Source organism: Hemiscyllium ocellatum, unplaced genomic scaffold, assembly GCF_020745735.1.
Source record: "Hemiscyllium ocellatum isolate sHemOce1 unplaced genomic scaffold, sHemOce1.pat.X.cur. scaffold_495_pat_ctg1, whole genome shotgun sequence".
NCBI lineage: Eukaryota > Metazoa > Chordata > Chondrichthyes > Orectolobiformes > Hemiscylliidae > Hemiscyllium > Hemiscyllium ocellatum.
Genome location: NW_026869086.1, coordinates 436,847 through 457,228, shown reverse-complemented (window position 1 = coordinate 457,228; position 20,382 = coordinate 436,847). Strand labels below are relative to the sequence as shown.

The 20,382-nt window shown below is 43.3% G+C and overlaps 1 non-coding gene across 1 annotated transcript; it reads left to right on the top strand.

The window, feature by feature from the left end:
• Nucleotides 1–4,951: 4,951 nt before the first annotated feature.
• Nucleotides 4,952–5,033, top strand: trnas-uga (transfer RNA serine (anticodon UGA)). The gene has a single exon. It is a non-coding gene; the product is annotated as a tRNA-Ser (tRNA).
• The last annotated feature ends 15,349 nt before the right edge of the window (nucleotides 5,034–20,382 follow it).

Here is a 20,382-nt window from a genome sequence, read left to right as displayed (position 1 = left end):
TAGGTGAGCAATTGAGTCATCGTGAACACAGTTCGGTATGTTAACTTAAACAATAGAAAGGTATAGTTATGTACTGCAGGGAAAGAGTTATATCCGAGGGAAAGGCAATTAGGATGACATTTGTCAAGATTTAGTTTGCACTAGATGTGAAAGGAAACGGTTGGTATGAGCACAATTGAAATGTGGAGCTTGTTAAAGGAACAGATATCGCATGTACTTGATGAGTATGTAACTGTCAGTTATGAAGGAAGTTGTTGAGCGAAGCAGCCGTGGTTTTCTAAAGAACTTAAAGCTCATGTCAAGAGAAAGTAGGAGGCTTATGTTAGGATTTGACTTGAAGGCTCAGTGAGGGCGATTGAGAGTTACAAGTTAGTTAGGAACAACCTGTACAGAGAGTCCAGAAGAGACAGGAGAGGACATGAGAAGTCGCTTGCGGATAGAATCTTAGAAAACCCTACGGAATTCTATGTGTATATCAGGAACCAAAGAACGACGAGAGGAAGATGAGGACTAGTCAAAAATAGGAGTGATGAATTGTATGTGGAGTCAGAGGAGGTAGGAAGGCGCTAACAAATATTTATCGTTAGTGTTCATATTGGTTTAAGACAACGGTGTCGAGGAGAATCTGAGATACAGGCTACTCGACTTGATGGTTTACAATGCGGTTTACAAGGAGGACTTGTTAACAATTCTGGAAGGGGCGAAAATAAGTAAGTCCCCTGGGTCAACTGGGATCTATCCAAGGATTTCCTGGGAAGCCGGGGGGAGATTGCAGAGCCTTTGCCTTTGATCTTTATTTTCGATATTGTCTACAGCACTCGAAGATTGGAGGATAGCAAAAGTAGTTGCCTTGTTGAAGAAGGGTAATACAGATGACCAAAGTAATCTTGAACCAGTGAGCCTTACCTTTCTTGTAGGAAAGAATATGGAACTGAGTATAAGAGACAGGATGTATAATCATTCAGCCAGCAACAACTTGATTTCAGAGGGTCCACATGGTTTCGTGAGTTTTTCGAGAAGGTGACCAAGCATCTGGATGAGGGTAGGGCACTTGACGTGGTGTACGTGACGTCTGTAAAATCTTTGATAAGAAGCCACATGTTAGCCTGTTGGAGAAAATGCAGAGGCATGGTATTGACGATGATTTCGCTGTTTAGATTAGAAACTGGCTTTCTGTGAGAAGGCAGCAAGTGGTGGCTAATGAAAATATTCACCCTAGAATCCGGTAAGGAGTGGTGTGGCACAACGATCTGCTTGGGATCACTGTTGTTTGTCATTTTCGTAAATGACTAAGACGCAGGCATAGGGTGAATGAGTTAGTAAGCTTGCAGATAACACTAAAGGTGCTGGAGTAGTGGGCAGCGTGGAAAACTGTTGCAGGTTGCAGGGGAGCTGGAATAATTTGCAAAATTGGTCTTAGAGGTGGCAAATAAATTTCAATGCAGCGAAATGTGAAGTAATTCACTTTGGGAACAATAACAGGAAGGCAGAATACTGAGTTAATGGAAAGATTCTTGGTAATGTGGATGGGAAGAGTGACCTTGGAGTCCATGTACATAGTTTCAAGCCAGTTTGATTTTTTTTTGGATTACTTACCGTGTGCAAACAGACCTTGCGGCCCAACAAGTATAAACCGACCCTCCGAGGCGCGACTCAGACAGACCCATTTTCCTTCACTTACCCCTTTAGCGAACCTGCACATTTTTTGGATTGTGAGGGGAAAACAGAGTACTGGGGGAAAACCCACACAGATAGCCGCTTGACGGAGGAACTGAATTCGCGTCGCTGGTGTTGCGATGCAGCAGTACTAACCAGTGTGTTCCTGCGAAAGAGTACGACGTCGTCGGTTTTATTGGTGGAGGATTGAGTTCCTGAGCATAATGTCATTCTGCAAAGAAACAAAACACTTGTGTGGCTCCACTTGGAATATTTTGAACTGCCTGGTCGCCTATTCCTGGAAGAATGTGGAAACATTGGAAAAGTTGGAGACGAAATAGAACAAGATATTGCCTGTCCTGAAGGAATAGTCTTATCAGGAAAATCTGAGAGACTTGTGTCTGTTCTCATCGGAAAGAAGTCTGAGAGCAGATATGATACAGAGTTACAAGATTTCTGCAAGGTTTGTGAAGATGTGCAGCTCAGGTTAAGATTGAGGGTGCAGGTCTGCTCGCTGAGCTGTTGGTTTGAATCAAATCTACAGCTCTGCAATCAAAACTACTCCCGGGAGTTACAAGATGATAAGAGGATTAGATAAGGTAGACGGTGGAACTATTTTTCTTAGGAAGATGATGTCAGCTTGTACGAGTGGTCAACACTACAAATTGAGGGTTTATAGGTTTAAGCCAGATGTCAGAACCAGGTTCTTTGCTCAGAGAGAAGTAAAGGTGTGGAAAGCCCTGCCTGTCAATGTCGTTAACTCAGCTATATTATGGAGATGTAAACAATCCTTGGATAAACACATGGATGATGATGGGATAATAAAGGGGGATGAGTTTAGATTAGTTCACTGGTCGGCGCAACATCAAAAGCCAAAGGGCTTGTGCTGCGCCGTATTGTTTCATTGTTCTACGTTCTAAAGCTAAATCTCCACATCGGAGACCTCCAACCCCATGGCATCAATTAAGATTTCATCAGTTTCCACATTTCCCTTCCCTCCACCTGACCTCACTTCAAAACTTCCAGCTCAGCACCATCCTTATGACCTGTCCCATCTGTCCCATTTCCTTCCCACCCATGTGCATCACCCTCCCCTCCAAACTATCAACTCTGCAACCTCCTCCGTGCACCTGTTGCATTCCCACACACTCAACTTGTCACTAACCATTTCCAGATTCCACTGTTCTCATCGCAAAATGTCCTCCCATCTGTTGCGTATCGTCAGTAAAACTGCGGACATTTCACTCTGCCAATTCCATCAAGTAATTAAGGCAGATATAAATCATGGAAGTCTATGACTCACCATTCCAGCACTGTACTAATTACCTTTTTACAACTTAAAAAATACGCAATAATCCAGATTCCGTTTCTTCAATAAAACAACGGACAATCCTGGACTTTTTTTTAACTTTTCATCGTGAACTCCAACCTTGTTCAATGGCTTTTCCTACGGTCTCTTATGGAATGCCTACAAACATTTGATCAACTCTGCTTGGAATATGATCAAAGGACTCTGAAAAAGTTGTCAAGTGTGTTTTTCCATTCAACAAATGATGTTGACTCAGTTTGATTCTAATCATTTTTTCTCAACGTCCTGCAATTTCTTTCTTCACGATTGTCTCTCGCAGTTTCCAAATGACCGATAAGATATTGCAACAGATGGAAGCCATTCGTCCCATTAGGTCAGCTCCAAGTTTTAATGAGGTCACGTCTGATTTGGTTAATTCCTAATGGCAATTTTCCGCCTTATCCCCATTCTTCTTGATTCCCAAAGTGACTAATTGTGCGGCCGTCTCAACCTTGATTATACTCAGCCTTGACAGCCCTACAGTGTAAAGAATTCTGCAGATTTGCTACTCTCTCAAAGACAGAATGTCCTCCTCATCCGTGTCTTAAATAATTAAGGGTTCCCCTGAGATTAGGCTCTATATATTCTTCGCAAATTTCGTTTTTCATTAAATGTCTTTAGTCCCAGTCTTCTGGAAACTGTCACTGATCGTTGGCAACATTTCCTCCACAACATCAACCCTCCAATCCGCACTGCGCCCTCCCCTATCATTATAAACAGACCATAAAAATCTCCAGTTAACCTTCTTTGTTCCAAAGAGAAGAATCCCAACCTCAGTAATTTCTCCACAAAAGGGCTTTGCTCATCGCTGGACATCATGCAAGGTGGAGAATTGCGAAGCTGTTTGGGGAAAATATCGCCACTGGGAAGGTTAAAACAAAACAAGGGAAAATAACAGTGAACGCATGTCTCCAACTTTGGAAAACTTTAGAATCTCTTTGGGAAGCGAAACCACAGGTGAATGAAGGGTGGATTGTCCCACTTAACGCAGCCAGTCTTTCAGAGGCCACGACTGTTGATTCTGTTGTTCTCTAGACATGAACCAATCTGAGACATTGAAAGGATTTTCATTCCTGCGCGTCAGGAATTCAAACCTCGCCACAGCTACAAGACCACGTGAAGACTCGGGTACAAACAAGTTACGGAAAAGCCTCGAAGAGAGCAGGAATCCTGTTGTAGAAAAGTTGGTTGCTGTGACGTGGATGTGTTTCCAGCGGGCGCAGGATTGTCGCCATTTCACTGCAGTGAATGTCCCAGGATTTATTTTGCAAAAGAAAAACGGATACAGGACATCAATCACTTCGTGAAAGGGCAGGCTGAAGTTTGAATTCGTGAAAAGCCTGTTTTTGGATCGGACAATGAGTCAGTTCACCCCGTCTCTGTTGCGTAATTGGTCAACACGTTCATCCATTAACCGAACGGTTGGTGGTTTGGGACGTTCCAGGGTCGGATCTCTCACTGGTCATACTTCATTGGCTTTCTTTCCTGCACAGCTCCGGGTTTTTAATGTGGTCACGAAAATGTGCCCCAAACAGGAATCTTATCCAAAGGAATTTCTGTATCGTTTCAATGGCTAATGCAAAGGACTGTGGATGTTGGGAATCTGAAAAAAAATAGAACATTCTGGGGAATGTCAACAGGTTTGTCAGTACTACTGGGAGAAAACGGAGTTCTGATAACGTTCTGAAGAAGTTTTGAAACGTTGAATCGCCTTTTCCCAGCGCAGATCCTGTTCGACCCGCTGAGTAATTTTCTGTATTTTCCACCGTCGTTTAATCTGAATATAGATGCCACCTACCGGGGTGAATCACCCAGACCCACTTTGTCCCGATATTTCATCGATTTGAAAGCTGTGGGTTTTGAATTCAAATAAAGCAAACAATGATTCACTACTGCTAATCTCCCCAGGGACAGGGACCTGGAAATGAGAAACTCGTGCATCCATTTGTAGTTGTGGCCGAGTGGTTAAGGCGATGGACTTGAAATCCATTGGGGCATTCCCACGCAGGTTCGAATCCTGTCAACTACGGGGAATTTGGGTCGCCTTTCCCTTTTGGAGATTCAGATCACGGCGAGGAGAATCACTTCATCCAGGTCATGAATTGTGCAAATCTACAGTTCACTCAATGAACTGCACAGATGCACACTTGTTTTGCCAAATTTGTTTAGACTCGTTATGACACAGCATAAACCCTCCAGCTTACGATAAAACCAGTAACACAGAAACGATTTATGCTGTACAGGAATCTGCAACAATTCGATTGGCCAAGAACTACACGAAGTAAAAATTCAGCACTTCATTTCTAAAGTAAAAGACAGATTAATTAACAAACCAATGTATTTCTATTACCCATTTTGATGTTCCATTCGATAATGCTATTCAGATAAAACTCCCAGTTCAGGTTTACAATACAGCATTTCTTTATCAAAACCAGGCAGCTGTAGTTTCTTGTCTTCGGATCTTCCTGTCTCTTCTTTGTCCCTGTTGGGAGATTCTGTGTCATAGATCACGGATCGAAAAGTTATTTTCCACATATATATTTTTTGAAGAAGATTGTTACATGCAAGGTCATGGCAGTCCTCCTCTCAACTGTTCAATGTCCCCCATCTCATACCCCAGAGCATCTGATTGGGTCCCTGTTTATTTTTAAAGACTTTCAAGAGACGCAATTAAAATTTGAATTGAAATTTATATATTTTCCTGATTAAAATTTAAACTGAGTGGCCAAACTCGAACTATTTATGTCTCCAGGCAATGAACGAATTGAATTGTTCGACCCAGGATTACGTCGTTGTCTTATTGAGAACACTTGTTTCTGTGTCTGGTTGTTCTGCTGCTTTTAAATCTCTTAAATGTGCACTAATATGTTTAAAACACATCGCCTCTACAGGAAAAAAATGAACCATCATAATGAAGATATGTTTTCATTTTAATTTTTAAGTACTTTACACTAATATATCGATAAATTTCATACAATTTCGACTTAGGTTTTTCCTATATAAACATATAAAACATAAAATAAAGGCAATCTCATCTGAACACCATCAGTTGAATCTGCGATAACGTATCTGTGATTTCATTCTCCTGACCCACAACATGCATGATTTTTAAAGTGAACGTCTCTTCCATAAGAAGCCAACGAAATATTCTCATATTATTACATATATACAACGTTTTATGGATTGTGATCTGTGTACATAACCTCTCCGATCCATTATTCGTGGCACATACATTAAATTTGTAACGCCAGTACCAAACTCAATAGTTTTTTTTTTCGATTGTGCAGCATTTCTTCTGATAGATGTTTATTTTCTATGAAAAGTTATCAACTGGCAGTTCTTCCCCATGCTCATTTTTCCCGTTGGAGTACACCTCCAACTCTAACGGCCATCGATGGCTACTTTAAAAGTTTTTTTAGATGTTTGGTGCAGGTAATACTGGTTTGGTGGTTAATATCGACTTCAAACGGTCAACTGCCACGTGGCATGTTGCTGTGCACCGAAAAGTAGTGTTTTTCTTCAGCAAATCGGTTAACGTTGCCACTACACTAGTACAGTTTGGAACAGACTTCTGATAGAGTCCGCTGAGTCTGAAGAATTAAAGAAACTCTTTCTTCGAGGTTGATCATGGGAATTCCTCAGAAGCCTTCGTCCTCACATTCTGGAGGGTGCTCAAACTGCCATGGCGGATGTTACATCCCAAGAACATCACCTCTGCTTCCGTGAATTCTGTTTTTTATATGTTTGCCATCGTTCAAAGAGCTCTGCCAACTGACCCTTGTGATCATTCCTTGAATTGCTAAGGATCACTACATCGTCCAGATAGATTACACAATTTGTCAACCCGGCCACAACTCTGTACAAGTGTCTTTGGGTGTGCCGGGCTTGTTCTTCATTCAAAAGTGCATCACTTTAAACTGATATACCCTATATGGAGTTACAAGCGCAGAGATTTGTTCACCAACTTTGACAATGGTACCTTCCAGTAGCCACGCATTATGCCGTACTTGGTGATGTAACTGGCTTGACGGACTTTCTGGATGCAGTCCTCCAATCTAGAAATTGGATATGAGTTCGATTTTGTAACGGCGTTGGCCATTCCATAATCCACACGAAATTCAACACAAATCATCTGGTTTGGTAACTAAGACAATCAGCGAACTCCACGCGCTCAGGCTTGGTTCACTGATGTTCTCGTCGAGCATGGTGTTCACCTGCATCTAGTCCTGTTAGCCTTTGAGACGATTATGTCGAGAGGGATACTGCTTTATCGCAGCAGAATTCCCCACACCTACTTCGTGTTCAATTGCTTTCGTCCTCTCTATGTGATTCTTGCATGTACCCTGACTCTGTCGGAACAAAAAAATCTTTCAACACTTTTCTATGCTCCTGAGACAGACAGCTTTCTAATCTATTCCACTCCTCAAGGACTTCATCATTTTAGAATCTGTTTTGAGGTACAGCAAAATTCAAAGCAACTGAATTCGATTCCTCACTCTGCTGGGCAGTAACGAACAACTCTTCCTCCAGTTCTTCCTTTGTTGTGTAATACGTTTTCAACATGTTCACATGACATACACAATACAGTTTTATTTTCTATCTGACATCTTTGCTAAATAGTTCAAATGACTCAACTTTTTCACAGGGACCACTAAATCTAACTTTAAAGGGATCACCTATGATTGGTAATAGTACTGACAGTTATCCCCGTGGGAAAACTTCTGAGTCCCAGATTTTTATCTGCCACCTGCGTAATTCTACGCTGTGCCATCTTTGGGTGCTGTTTTGCTGAATCACCGACCAAATTTTGTCTCTCCCTCAATTCCGACACGTGATTTAATTGTGTGATCTTCGACTTTGACTCTGCCATTTGTTTCTTTAATTAATTCCAAAGGGCAATCACTTCATGTGCGAATATGAACTTAAAAGGAATTGACTGAGTGGATTCGTTTGGAACATTTTTAATGACAAACAATACGAATGGGATATCTTTTTCCCAAGCATTCGGGTAATCTTGACAGTATGCTCTCTTCATGGTCTTCAAGGTCTTAAGCCATCTTTCTAAAGCTCCCAACGATTCAGGAAGATATGCACTAGATTTAAAGTGTATCTCAGCTATCAATAACCTCCTTAAGCAGTTGAGCAGTAAAATTTGACCCTTAGTCCGACTAAATCTGACTAGTTAGGTCATAGCATGTGAAGAAAACTATTAACTCCTCTACCAAAATTGTGGCCTTGATACTCCGGGAAGGAATTGCCATTGGAAATATGGATAGCACACCCATTGTAGTCAACAAGCACTGGTTCTGACATTTAGTTCTCGGAAGGGGATGCACACAATCAATTATAATCCACCTGAAAGATTCTCCAACTGTGGTAATTGGCAACAAAGGCATGTTTTTATTGCCGCCTGAGACTTACCTGCCATTTGACATGTATGACACTGTCAGAAAAAGCAACCACATCCCGTGTGCATTCCAGGCCAAAGAAATGTATAGTATTTAGCTTGCGTGTTTTGTAACCCTCGGGGACCCCCTATAGGTAGTTCATGTGCTACCCATAACACTTCCTCTCTCTGTGGTAGCTGCAACACAGTCTTGTGTCCTTCGGCCCACTGCACGAATCACATCAAGTAGTGTATCAGCTGACCTAAACTCAACTCCTTCATCTTTCTTTTTACTTGTCACTTGGTGCTGTGCCTATTGAGAGTGGGATCTGTTTAACACACAGTCTGGGAAAATAGAAAGATATTTCTGTTTTAACTCCTCAGTTTCTTCGTTTTCCTTGGGCTTCTCCACAATAAGGGTAGTCACTTCCAAATTGGATCTTGCCAAATCATTTCCAAGCACATGCTGAATTCGTGGAACTGACACTCTGTCTAACACGCCCAGCGTAAATTCCCCCGGCTTAAATTAGGGCTCCAACGTGATCTTACATAAGGGAACGCGAAATTCTGCTCATATATACCACAAATTACAACACTCATGGGAAATAGATATGAAAGGGGACATATTCGCCCACCCCTTACTACCAGCAACTGGTTAGATCGTGTCACTCTCGTGCCACCAGTTTGGCTTCTTTAAACACTTCTATTTTCCACAACACCTTTAATTATTGACAAGTACTGTCCGTTTTCAAATACTTTCCGTCTTCAACTTTGCCAGAATGGAAACAGCTGAGTCCTTTCACCTCCTTTTGACTCTCTTGGACTTTTTTTTTCCTGCTCTAGTATCTTCCAAGTGCAGGAAGGTTCTTGGTTTCGTAATGCAGAATCTCCCCTTCTGCCAATTTCGATCCTTCACAGGACGAATATCTGTTCAAAAGCTTGTCTTATGCACCAGCATGTACTCATCTACTAATTCTGTTGTCCTTCTGACTTTCCGAAATCTTTTTTCCTCCACGTGAATTCTTGCAATCTCTAAAAGTGTGTTTTTGAACTCCTCCAGCAGAATTATCTCTCTAATAGCCTGAAATATCCTCTCATTATCCAAATAAGAATCCATCCATCAAAGTATTGTGTTTATTTCTTTTTAACTCAACATAAGTCTGACCTGTGTTTCAGAAACGCTCTCGATATACATCTGGTACCGGTTCAGAAGCACTGAAAGGAGCCTGTTTTACTCATTCATAATCTTTTCACACCTCACGTAATATGATACCAAATCCGTTACTCGCTCTGACTTCGAGTTTAGTCTGAACTCGCATTACCCATCAATCCTCGGACCATTCCATCTGCCTAGCCATGTTTTTGATTGAAATGAAGAAGGCTTCACCATCATCCTCATCAAAATGTTGCGGAGTTGTGACACATTTACATATATCACTAATTTATCTTTTAATTTCCATCCTGCTAACTTCACTTTGCTGACAAAATCGCAACTTCTCAAGTTCAAATTTTCTCTCTCTTCTCTGTTCCTTTCTTATCTCCCTTTGCTCATCCAAGGAACTTCTGATCTCTTTTTCCTCCCTCTCTATTTCCCTTCTCTCTGTTTCTCTGTCTCTCTCTCCTTCTCTTCTCTAACTTTTTCTCATTCTTCTCCCCCCTTTCTTTCTCTCTCCCTCTCGCTTTCCTCTCTCTCGCTTTGTTTATCTTCTCACTCCATTTTCCTCGAGACTAATTTAGGTAACATCATCAGTGGCGACCTCGCAGTGAAGCGAAGCTGTTGTCTCCTGCTTTCTATTTGTAGGTTTGTCCTGGATGGGGTTCCTGGGGTTTGTAGTGATGCCATTTCCTGTTCGTTTTCCGAGTGGTTGACAGATGGTATCTAGATCTACGTGTTTGTTTATGGCGTTGTGTTTGGAGTACCAAGCCTCTAGGAATTCTCTGGCATATCTTTGCTTAGCCTGTCCCAGGATAGATGTGTTGTTCCAGTCGAAATGTTTTTATTTTCATCCGTGTGTAGGGCTACGATGGAGAGAGGGTCGTGTCTTTTTGTGGATAGGTGGTGTTCGTGTATCCTGGTGGCTAACTTTGTTCCTGTTTGTCCTACGTTGTCTTTGTGGCAGTCCTTGCATGGAATTTTGGAGATGACGTTGTTTTTGTCCATGAGTTGTACTGGGTCTTTTAAGTTTGCTAGTTTTTATTTGAGTGCGTTGGTGGGTTTGTGTGCTACTAGGATTCCGAGAGGTCTTAGTAGTCTGGCTGTCATTTCTGAAACTTCTTTGATGGATGGTAAGGTGGTTAGTGTTTCTGGCTGTGTTTGGTCTGCTTGTCGTGCCTTGTTCTCGAGGAATCTGCGGACTGTACTTTTTGAGTGTTTGTTCTTCTTGAATACGTTATATAGGTGGTTCACCTCTGTTTTCCGATGTTCGTCTGTGCTGCAGTGTATGGTGGCTCGTTGGAATAGTGTTCTGACAAGCTACGTTTGTGTGTGTTGGGATGGTTGCTGGTGTAGTTAGGTATTTGGTCAGTGTTTGTCGGTTTTCTGTATACGCAGGTTTGTAGTTCTCCGTTGTCCTTTCTTTCTACTGTGACGTCGGTTGCTGTCGGTTTCTTCCTCCTGGCACTCCATCCACAACGCCATAAACAAATACATTTATCGAGATACCATCTGTCAACCTCTTAGAAAACGAAAAGGAAATGACATCACCCCAAACCGTCACTTTTACAAATTTGAAAGGTTTGTTTTGGCGGTAATGCTGCTTCCGTTTCCATGAGCTGGTGACAAGCTGTGCTTTAATGGTTACCTTTTTCTTTTCCTTTTTGTCACTTAGCAGCCATGTCAAGTGGACAATTGACCCTTTCAGTGTCTTCCACAATGTGACTTTCCATTTGTCTTTCTACTTCTGTTCATTGCCACCTTCTTTCACAGTCTCTGTCCAAATCCCTCATTTCCCGATTCTGGTCTTTGGAAACTCTGACTGCAGAAGACCGTGTGAAAGTGCACCTGATGAGGCAATTTCTCCTCCCGCTGACTGGAGTGTGGAGAACTGGGCTCACATTCTCTAGATAATATATCTGTCACTTAGGCCTGAGGCCTTCGACATGTTTCCTTTTAAGTTCCAAATACAATTCATAATATTTTGCTTTTCGTGTAAAATTAATGAACAGTTACAGCAGAGAATGATCAGCGTGTGATATCCGCAGTGATTCCTGCCTCACCTCGTTCTTCCCAACAAACTGAGAATGAAGGACGGAGAATAAACAAGGAGGTTAAACAAAAGCGCTTCTAGAACCGAGGTAAGAAACTCCAAATCGAATTAGCAGAACAAAACAACGAGGTGCCAAAGAGGTCCATACTCGACGTGATTGTTCGGTGTCCGAGATGGGAAAGCTATCCAGCCTGAGGCACCTTCATGACTCTTGTTGCTGACTGAATCAGAAAGCAGAGGTTTCTCCAGACCTCCACGTGTCTCACTTTGCTGTCCCCACCACCTCCCCTGACCAGGTTTACATTTTCCTGCTCTTCTATGAGGTAAATGATACAACGTCATTTCGTGTCAATCACTTTCTCAGTTCCAGTTCCAACATGGCTTCGATTTCAGAGCACATGTGAAGGTTAGACTGTAAATCCATTCATTCCTGTTATGAAATGACTGAGCCACTAACATGCGAACTGCACCAAAGCATGATTCAGGATTTCTGATGTTGGTTCATTCGCGTTGAAAAACAGCAGACAAAATCAAAATGAGGCATTTCAGAGACTAACGTGGGATTAATTTGACAGAGAGGCTACATCAACAATCCGTGGGGCACAGTGACACCAGGAAATAAGTGTTACCTTGTTTTCAACAGTGTTGCCTTCGCACTGAAAGCAAACGTGGTACCTTTGTTACAGAAAGGGTGAGGGGACGGAAACTGCACTCCTTACCAGGATGATAATTGCTGCTGTACACGTTGGCGCACGTTCAAGACAAGGTATGAGAGCAGCTTAACAAAGTTTCAGACATCAATTAATTGTAATTGCTTTCCATTTCACTTCTACAGCAGATATGGATTGTTTGCATCCAATTAGAAAGACTATGGCAGCAGATACCCGGAGAAACTTCCACGGCAAATCCCGCGCCCATCATCTCGCTGTTTTTTCAGTTTTGTCGGGTCTAACTCCGAGCAATCCATCGTTAGCAGCAGCATGACGATTCGTCGTGCTCATGGGTTGAAAGGTTCAAGAAACTAAGCCATTCCCTCCTTCTCCGGGGTATCTTCGGATGATCAGTGAATCATCTCATTGATAGAGACATGTTTCTAAAAGTGTCAGGTTCTAAGCAGACACCTGCAATCGGTCGGGAACAAGTGAAGAAGCGGAGTGGGAAAGTCAAATAAAAGTGCATGGCAATGATGACTGGAACGCATGAGGCAGGAAGTAATAGTGGAGCTGGTGGTGTTAGGCTCAGTGTTGATGCCAATGGGTCTGCCTACACTGCCCACTGTTGATTCTGGCTCACATTCACTCCAGCTCAATTCACCACAATAACCCTCTTCCTCTTGGTTTGAGGATCCCTCTGGGTGTGTCAACGCCGTCAATGGGCCAAGAAAGGATGGACACATTCTCCTTATTCTATCCGTTTAAACAGATGAACAGTACAGTTTGAAACCAATGTAACTGCACATTGACTTTCCCTGTACATTTTCAGTGGAAATGTCTGTGCAAAACTGTGAAATGTCTGTGCAAAAGCGGGCTATGAATGCAATTCTCACCAAACAACATTTTACACAAAAAAGAAAAACATTTCCAAACTATTTTTGATGAAGTGCTTAGAGAAATACAAGTCTGGATGGGTAAACACACACCTCGTGTAGGCACTGTGACTCGGTTCGTTAAAGTGCTTCTCTAGTAAACAAGAGAACTTGGATACAAATGCCAGTTGTGGATATCCACTCTTTCAAAGGCTCATTGTTTCATCTTCTTGAGATGTCATATTGCTGATCCCGCAGCTTTCTGACTTTGAGCTCAGCCTGTTGTGATTTGATGCACCTAGAGTTATTCCCTCCTTTTTGCTCCACGAATGAATGTTGTTTCTTCCAGTTAATACAAACTGGAATTTCTTTCCATTGTCCGACAATTTTTTTTCTTCTTCTGTTGCGCTCGCTCCTTCACTCCCGGTTTTAGTGGGAATAACGAGTTGAGGCAGCAGACACTGCAGATTTGTCGGGAAATGTTGTGGCCATAGCACAGACACCAAGAGCTGATCATCTTCATTTTCTGCAGACAGCGATCATTCGTCTTTCACCAACAGTAAATACATCATTATCATCCTATATTTCGGATGAAACTGCTTTTATTTCCGGAGGAAAAGATGTTGCATTTAGAATTCGAAAGACTCATAACATGTTGAGTAAATAATGTCTCCTTACCGCAGCCCTAAGTAACAGATACATTATCAGGAGAATGTGGGCCCAGATATACACAATCCAGCCATTGGCGGGAGGACATAGTCTCTCAGCAACTTCACAATACACTGCCTCCGAATATGAGACATTGCAAAGACCAGTAATGGGAAATGAGGAATATGTACAGATTCAGCGTCAGAAAATGTGAAAGAGAGTGTTGCATACATCACACAAAGAGACAAATACAGGCTCCAATGATTTATACAAAGGGGGGACCAATTCTCCATTCGACATGGCTGCAGAATGAGACAAAGTAAAAGAAAAGTAACAATATAAGCACCAACCTTCAGCAGCTGAAAGGCAACGGAAACAGCATTACAGTCGATGAAACCATTTCAAATATGTCGAAATGATGGGTGTCAGCGAATGAGAAATTTTGATAAAAATGTTGACAAAGCTGGTCATTTCCCCGGCATCATGATATATCAATCTGTTTCTGTCGATCTTGAACATTAACTCTGTTTCTCTGCACACATGCTGCAAGGCGCATAGTCTACCAGTCAATCCCTGATTTTGTTTTAGATTTCCATCAACCGTAGTTATTTATTTTGTGTTAGCATGAATCACGTTTGGCACAAAAGTGAATCAATTCTCAGCTCCACATTTCATTTCCTGTTTCACAAACACTGTCATCACAATGGGCGGGAAGTGCCGATCTCCCGTCTCCAGATTGGGAACTGAACGTGCGCCGTGGCAGTGAGTGAGTAGATCCATAACGATTACTTCACCAACGAGGGCGACAGAAAACACTGTCTTCTTTCTCAATGACACTGCTTTTGCATTTTCCTTTCGGATCAGTCTCGCTGCAGATCGGTTTCCCCCTGTCTTACATTTTTTACAGCTTTTAAAAATGCCCACTTGGCCCATCACGCTTTGTGGCTCAGAAACATCATTCTATTGTCGTCCGACTTTTAGTTTTTGCCACATAATCTCGTTTATTCTGATGTTTCCAGGGCAAACGCCAATGAAATTCTCCCTGTGATCGTAAGTGATAGAATAATGGGACTGAAGTTTGACATGGTCATACCATGTTGTAGGAGAATGTGAGATGCTGGAGATCAGAGCTGAAAATGTGTTGCTGGAAAAGCGCAGCAGCTCCTTGGATGCTGCCTGACCTGCTGCGCTTTTCCAGCAACACATTTTCATATTATGTTGTAACCCCCTTGAGAAACTCATCCTCATTTTCAGCTACAGTGGAAGATATACGGACACATCTCCCCAGAGGGGCAGAGGTCCCAGGATTATACACGTTCCATGTGCTTCATGTTTAAAGGTTCTTCGACAAAACACAGCTTTAGGTTGAACGCAAGCTCATTTTCCAGTTAATATAAAACGTTGCAGTGAGCTGTGATATAAAATCGACAGTGAGCTGTAATAATCCCACCGGTTGTTCATGTGTAATGTTCAATTTCCCAAAATCCACCGCCTTGTGGCACCTGGGAATCTGAAAGAACAGCGACAAGCAAATAACCCTCATTTAAATCAACTGACACACGGCAAACTCGAAACACTTTCACGTCGGGTCTCGTTTTGCTTCTCTGCCTGTTTCATCTCCATCTCCTTCTGACCATCCAATTCCGAAGGTACTGAGCTGTTTGATATAAACACAGGAAAATCATAAATTCAATGATTACCTGAAAGCGGGGCTATGGAATATCAAACACCGAGTATTGAGAAGGTATGTGCTTGCACACGGCAGGATAAAGAGATACCAGGATCTTATATTCCCGATTCTCATAGAATGCACTGTGGCAGTTATACCCAATCCCAATGTTCCAATCGATACCATATCTGGAACACAGATTGGGTAGAATCAGTTCCACCCCTTGCCAGCTCAGGTACATTTTGCAAAAGTTGTCCAGTAACTGCAGTTGGTCACAGGTCTCCAGAACAGAAAATGTCTTCTGGCACTTGCACGGTTCACATCTCTTCTCCAATTTTGTGGTCCATCAGTTCAAAAGTATTTGCCATGTACATGTGCAACTGAACGGTTTGATGAGTGTGCTGGAGATTTGCACCAATCCTTACCTGGATCAATTGAATCCTCACGCCCTGATTTGATCCCAAACAATAGGATGGGTAGGAAACTTCGGTTTTCTCTGCACACAGCCGTAGTCGGCAGGATTCCAACCTCCGTGGGGAATTCCCAATGGATTTCAAGTCGAACACTTTAACTATTCGCCCACGGCAACAGAACCACGCCAGCGGTATACCTTTTCAGTTTTCTCTTTCTCCGTGGAGCTGAGGCAGAGTTAATCATTGCTGGGTTCATTTGAATTCAAAGATCAAAGGTTCCGAAAGGGCTAAATGTCGGTATATGTTGGGACTGGATCCTCCATGCCAATAGATGGAATGGACATTGAGGTGAAAACAAAAGCAGAAATTGCACGAAAAATAACTCAACAGGTCTTGCAGCATCTGTGGAGACAGATTCAGAGACAATGTTTCAAAGTTTCTTCAGATCATTATTAGAGTTTGGCTTTCCCCCACATATAATGCAAAACCTGGTGGCTTTCCCCAGAAGTTTCTGTTTTTCTTTCAGTGTCCCGAAATCCGCAGTCTATAACATTAGTCATTAAAAGAATACAGAAAGACGGCTGTGGTTCCGGATAAGATTACTGTTTTAGGGAACATTTTGCTGACCCAATTTAAAACCCAGAACTGTGCAGGAAAGAAGGCGGATGAAGTGAGAACAGTCATAGATCCGCGCCTGAAGATCTCAAACAACCGACCTTTCGTTTAACAGCCGCAAGTGTTGACCAATTTCGGCAGAGAGACTGTTGAATCCAGAGCTTGCATGGCCCTCTAAAACTGGCTGTTACTGATTTCACGTTTGGCCTGCCACTCTCTGAATGTCAATTATCCTCTATCATTATTACTTGCCCAAAATAAAGTCCGATGTATTCATTGTGGAGACAAGGTCACAGTCTGATCGCACCCTCTGCAGACACATTCATGTCACCGGTAACCGGCTCTTCTATAACCAGGACTGTATCCGTTTGAACCATTCAGTGTCTTGTCTGTACCAGAGCTTTCTCATTGTTCCAAAACCGAGATGATGTTTAAATTCCTAATGTCTAGGAATGAGGATCCTTTCAATATCTCAGATCTGAGCATGTCTGAAGAACATCAGAGTCAATGGTCCGGCCTCTTAACGAAGGGAAAGATGTCTGGACTGTCTCTGCTCAGTTGAGCGGTTCACACTGCATTTCCCTCTCATTCTGCTTCCCAATCTGGTCGTAAAGATTCACAAAAGTGCACACTAGATTTCCTGTTGCATTTCGTTACAAAAATTCCACCTGCCAACTGACAATGTATTCCCAAATTCACTTCATAAACCTCCGCCTTACAACATTACCAGGCATGAGGAAATCCCCTTTTCTGGACAGATTGCCGAGGGAGGTAAGTTTTTTTTGGAGGAAAGGTGAACTGGATATTTCCACTGACTGTTCATAATGACGTTGGAAGGAGCAGTGAGGATGGGCAATTTGATAAACAGTAGGAAGTGTTGTCACTCACCAGGGCCAGTTACCTGAGCACTGGGATTGAAGATTTTTGAATGGAAGGCAGCACCTGCGCAGAATAAATGCAAGGATTACTGCAGATATTCGACAATCGAGCAGTATCCATCGAAAGAGAAACAGGAGTGTATTTGGGGTTCAGACCTCGAGTTTCCTAAATGTAGACAAATGTCCAGAACTGTTTGATGCGACTGGGTTTTGAAGTTTGAAAAATAATTCGTACTGCAGGAGGTAAGTCGAAACTCAAATTGCGAAGTTGTAGCCGATAGAATTCGAACCAATGCAGAGAAACCCCGGAAGGATTGCTAACGCATCACCTTATCCCCTCAGCCGCAGCTACGTGGGGCGTGGTGACCCTTAGCACTGCTTCTGGAATGGAGGCTTCCAACCTGAAAGACTGCTTTCTGGCTTGCTCTGTCTGCACAATGATCTCAATATTTGCTTTCCATATATATTTGTTAAGAACTGAGGAGGCTGATGGGAGTTGACCTGAACGACACACATTGATGTTGGATAGAGTGGATGGGAAGAATCCATTTTCATGCGCAGTGAGATTAATAAACTTGGTAATGGATCGAGAAAGAAATATGTCGTGTCATTTGTATAGTGTCGGCCAGCGCCAAATGGATCACAGCTGATGAAGTGTTTTTGAAGCAGAATCGTCATCGGCAAATCGAATTTGTAAATCAGGGCAGATTGTTTAACCAGAGGTCAAAAGCGAAAATAATTCCAATGCTCAGAATTGCCACTGGACACAAGAGTGAGTGCAGACCTAACTTTAGAGATTTGTTTTGCTTTGATTTAAACGTGGGATAGTGTAGGACCAGAGGGTCTAATGTTAGAGGAAGGGGTTGCCCATTTAAGACACAAATGAGGAGGATATTCTCTCTTTCAGAGGGCAGCAAATTTGTTGATTTCCTGACACCAGAGGACTGACAAGGCTGGGTACATTCACGACTGAGGTAAAGAGACATTTACGCACTTTGGGAATCAAGGACCATGAGGTTAAGGCAGAACGGTGGAGTTGAGGATTAAATCTTCGAGTAGAATGTGAGGTCTGCAGATGTTGGAGATCAGAGCAGGTTAAAGCACAGCAGGTTAGGCAGCATCCAAGGAACAGGAAATTCGACGTTTCGGGCCAGAGCCCTTAATCAGGAATGGGGAGAGTGTGCTAGGCAGGCTAAGATAAAAGGTAGGGAGGAGGGACTTGGGGGAGGGGCGATGGAGATGTGATATTTGGAAGGAAGTCAAGGTGAGGGTGATAGGCCGGAGTGGGGTGGGGGCTGAGAGGTCAAGAAGAAGATTGCAGGTTGGGAGGGCGGTGCTGAGTTGAGGGAACCGACTGAGACAAGGTGGGCGGAGGGGAAATGAGGAAACTGGAGAAATCTGAGTTCATCCCTTGTGGTTGGAGGGTTCCCAGGCGGAAGATGAGGCGCTCTTCCTCCAACCGTCGTGTTGTTATGTTCTGCCGATGGAGGAGTCCAAGGACCTGCATGTCCTCGGTGGAGTGGGAGGGAGAGTTAAAGTGTTGAGCCACGGGGTGGTTGGGTTGGTTGGTCCGGGCGTCCCAGAGGTGTTCCCTGAAGCATTCCGCAAGTAGACGGCCCGTCTCCCCAATATAGCGGAGGCCACATCGGGTGCAGCGGATGCAATAGATGATGTGTGTGGAGGTGGAGGTGCAGGTGCAGGTTTGGAGGTCCACCTCGAAACGGACCTCATCACCAGGGATGTATTTCCCTCCCCTCCCCAATCAGCGTTTCGCAAAGACCACTCCCTTCGCGACTCCCTCGTCAGGTCCACACCCCCACCAACCCAACCTCCACTCCCGGCACCTTCCCCTGCAACCGCAGGAAATGTAAAACTTGCGCCCACACCTCCTCCCTTACTTGTCTCCAAGGTCCCAAGGGATCCTTCCATATCCACCACAAATTCACCTGCACCTCCACACACATCATCTACTGCATCCGCTGCACCCGATGTGGCATCCTCTATATTGGGGAGACTGGCCGCCTACTTGAGGAACGCTTCAGGGAACACCTCTGGGACGCCCAGACCAACCAACCCAACCACCCCGTGGCTCAACACTTTAACTCTCCCTCCCACTCCACCGAGGACATGCAGGTCCTTGGACTCGTCCATCGACAGAACATAACAACACGACGGTTGGAGGAAGAGCGCCTCATCTTCCGCCTGGGAACCCTCCAACCACAAGGAATGAAATCAGATTTCTCCAGTTTCCTCATTTCCCCTCCCCCCACTTTGTCTCAGTCGGTTCCCTCAAATCAGCACCGCCCTCCTAACCTGCAATCTTCTTCCTGACCTCTCCGCCCCCACCCCACTCCGGCCTATCACCCTCACCTTGACCTCCTTCCACCTATCACATCTCCATCGCCCCTCCCCCAAGTCCCTCCTCCCTACCTTTTATCTTAGCCTGCCTGGCACACTCTCCTCATTCCTGATTAAGGGCTCTGGCCCGAAACGTCGAATTTCCTGTTCCTTGGATGCTGCCTAACCTGCTGTGCTTTAACCAGCAACACATTTTCAGAGTTGAGGATAAAACAAATCTGCCAGGATCTCATTGAACGTTGACGCTGACGGGATGGCCCAAATGGCTTCCATCTGCACCAATGCCATTTCTGTGAATTTGAAAATGCTGGAGACCATAGTAACGGAAGTAAAGCAGATAGTTGAGAAAAGATGATTGTAAACTCAGTCAACATCTTTCGTTGAAAGGAAAATCACACTTTGGCAATTTGCCAGAGATTTTTTGCTGACATGACATGAAGATTTTATCAAGGAAGCAGGTAGATGAACACTATTTCTATTTCTAGCAGAGACTCAATATGGGGCTAAATAATAAAACGTCGTTGAACAAGTTAAGAGTTCATGGTGTTGTGTAATAAATGACCTTTGACTGTCCATTATTTACTGAACACACGCCACCGAATCATGTGTAATTTTTGAAGTTGTAAAATGTAAATCGTGAAATGCAGTAATGTCAGGCATATGGCTTCAATGATGTTTCT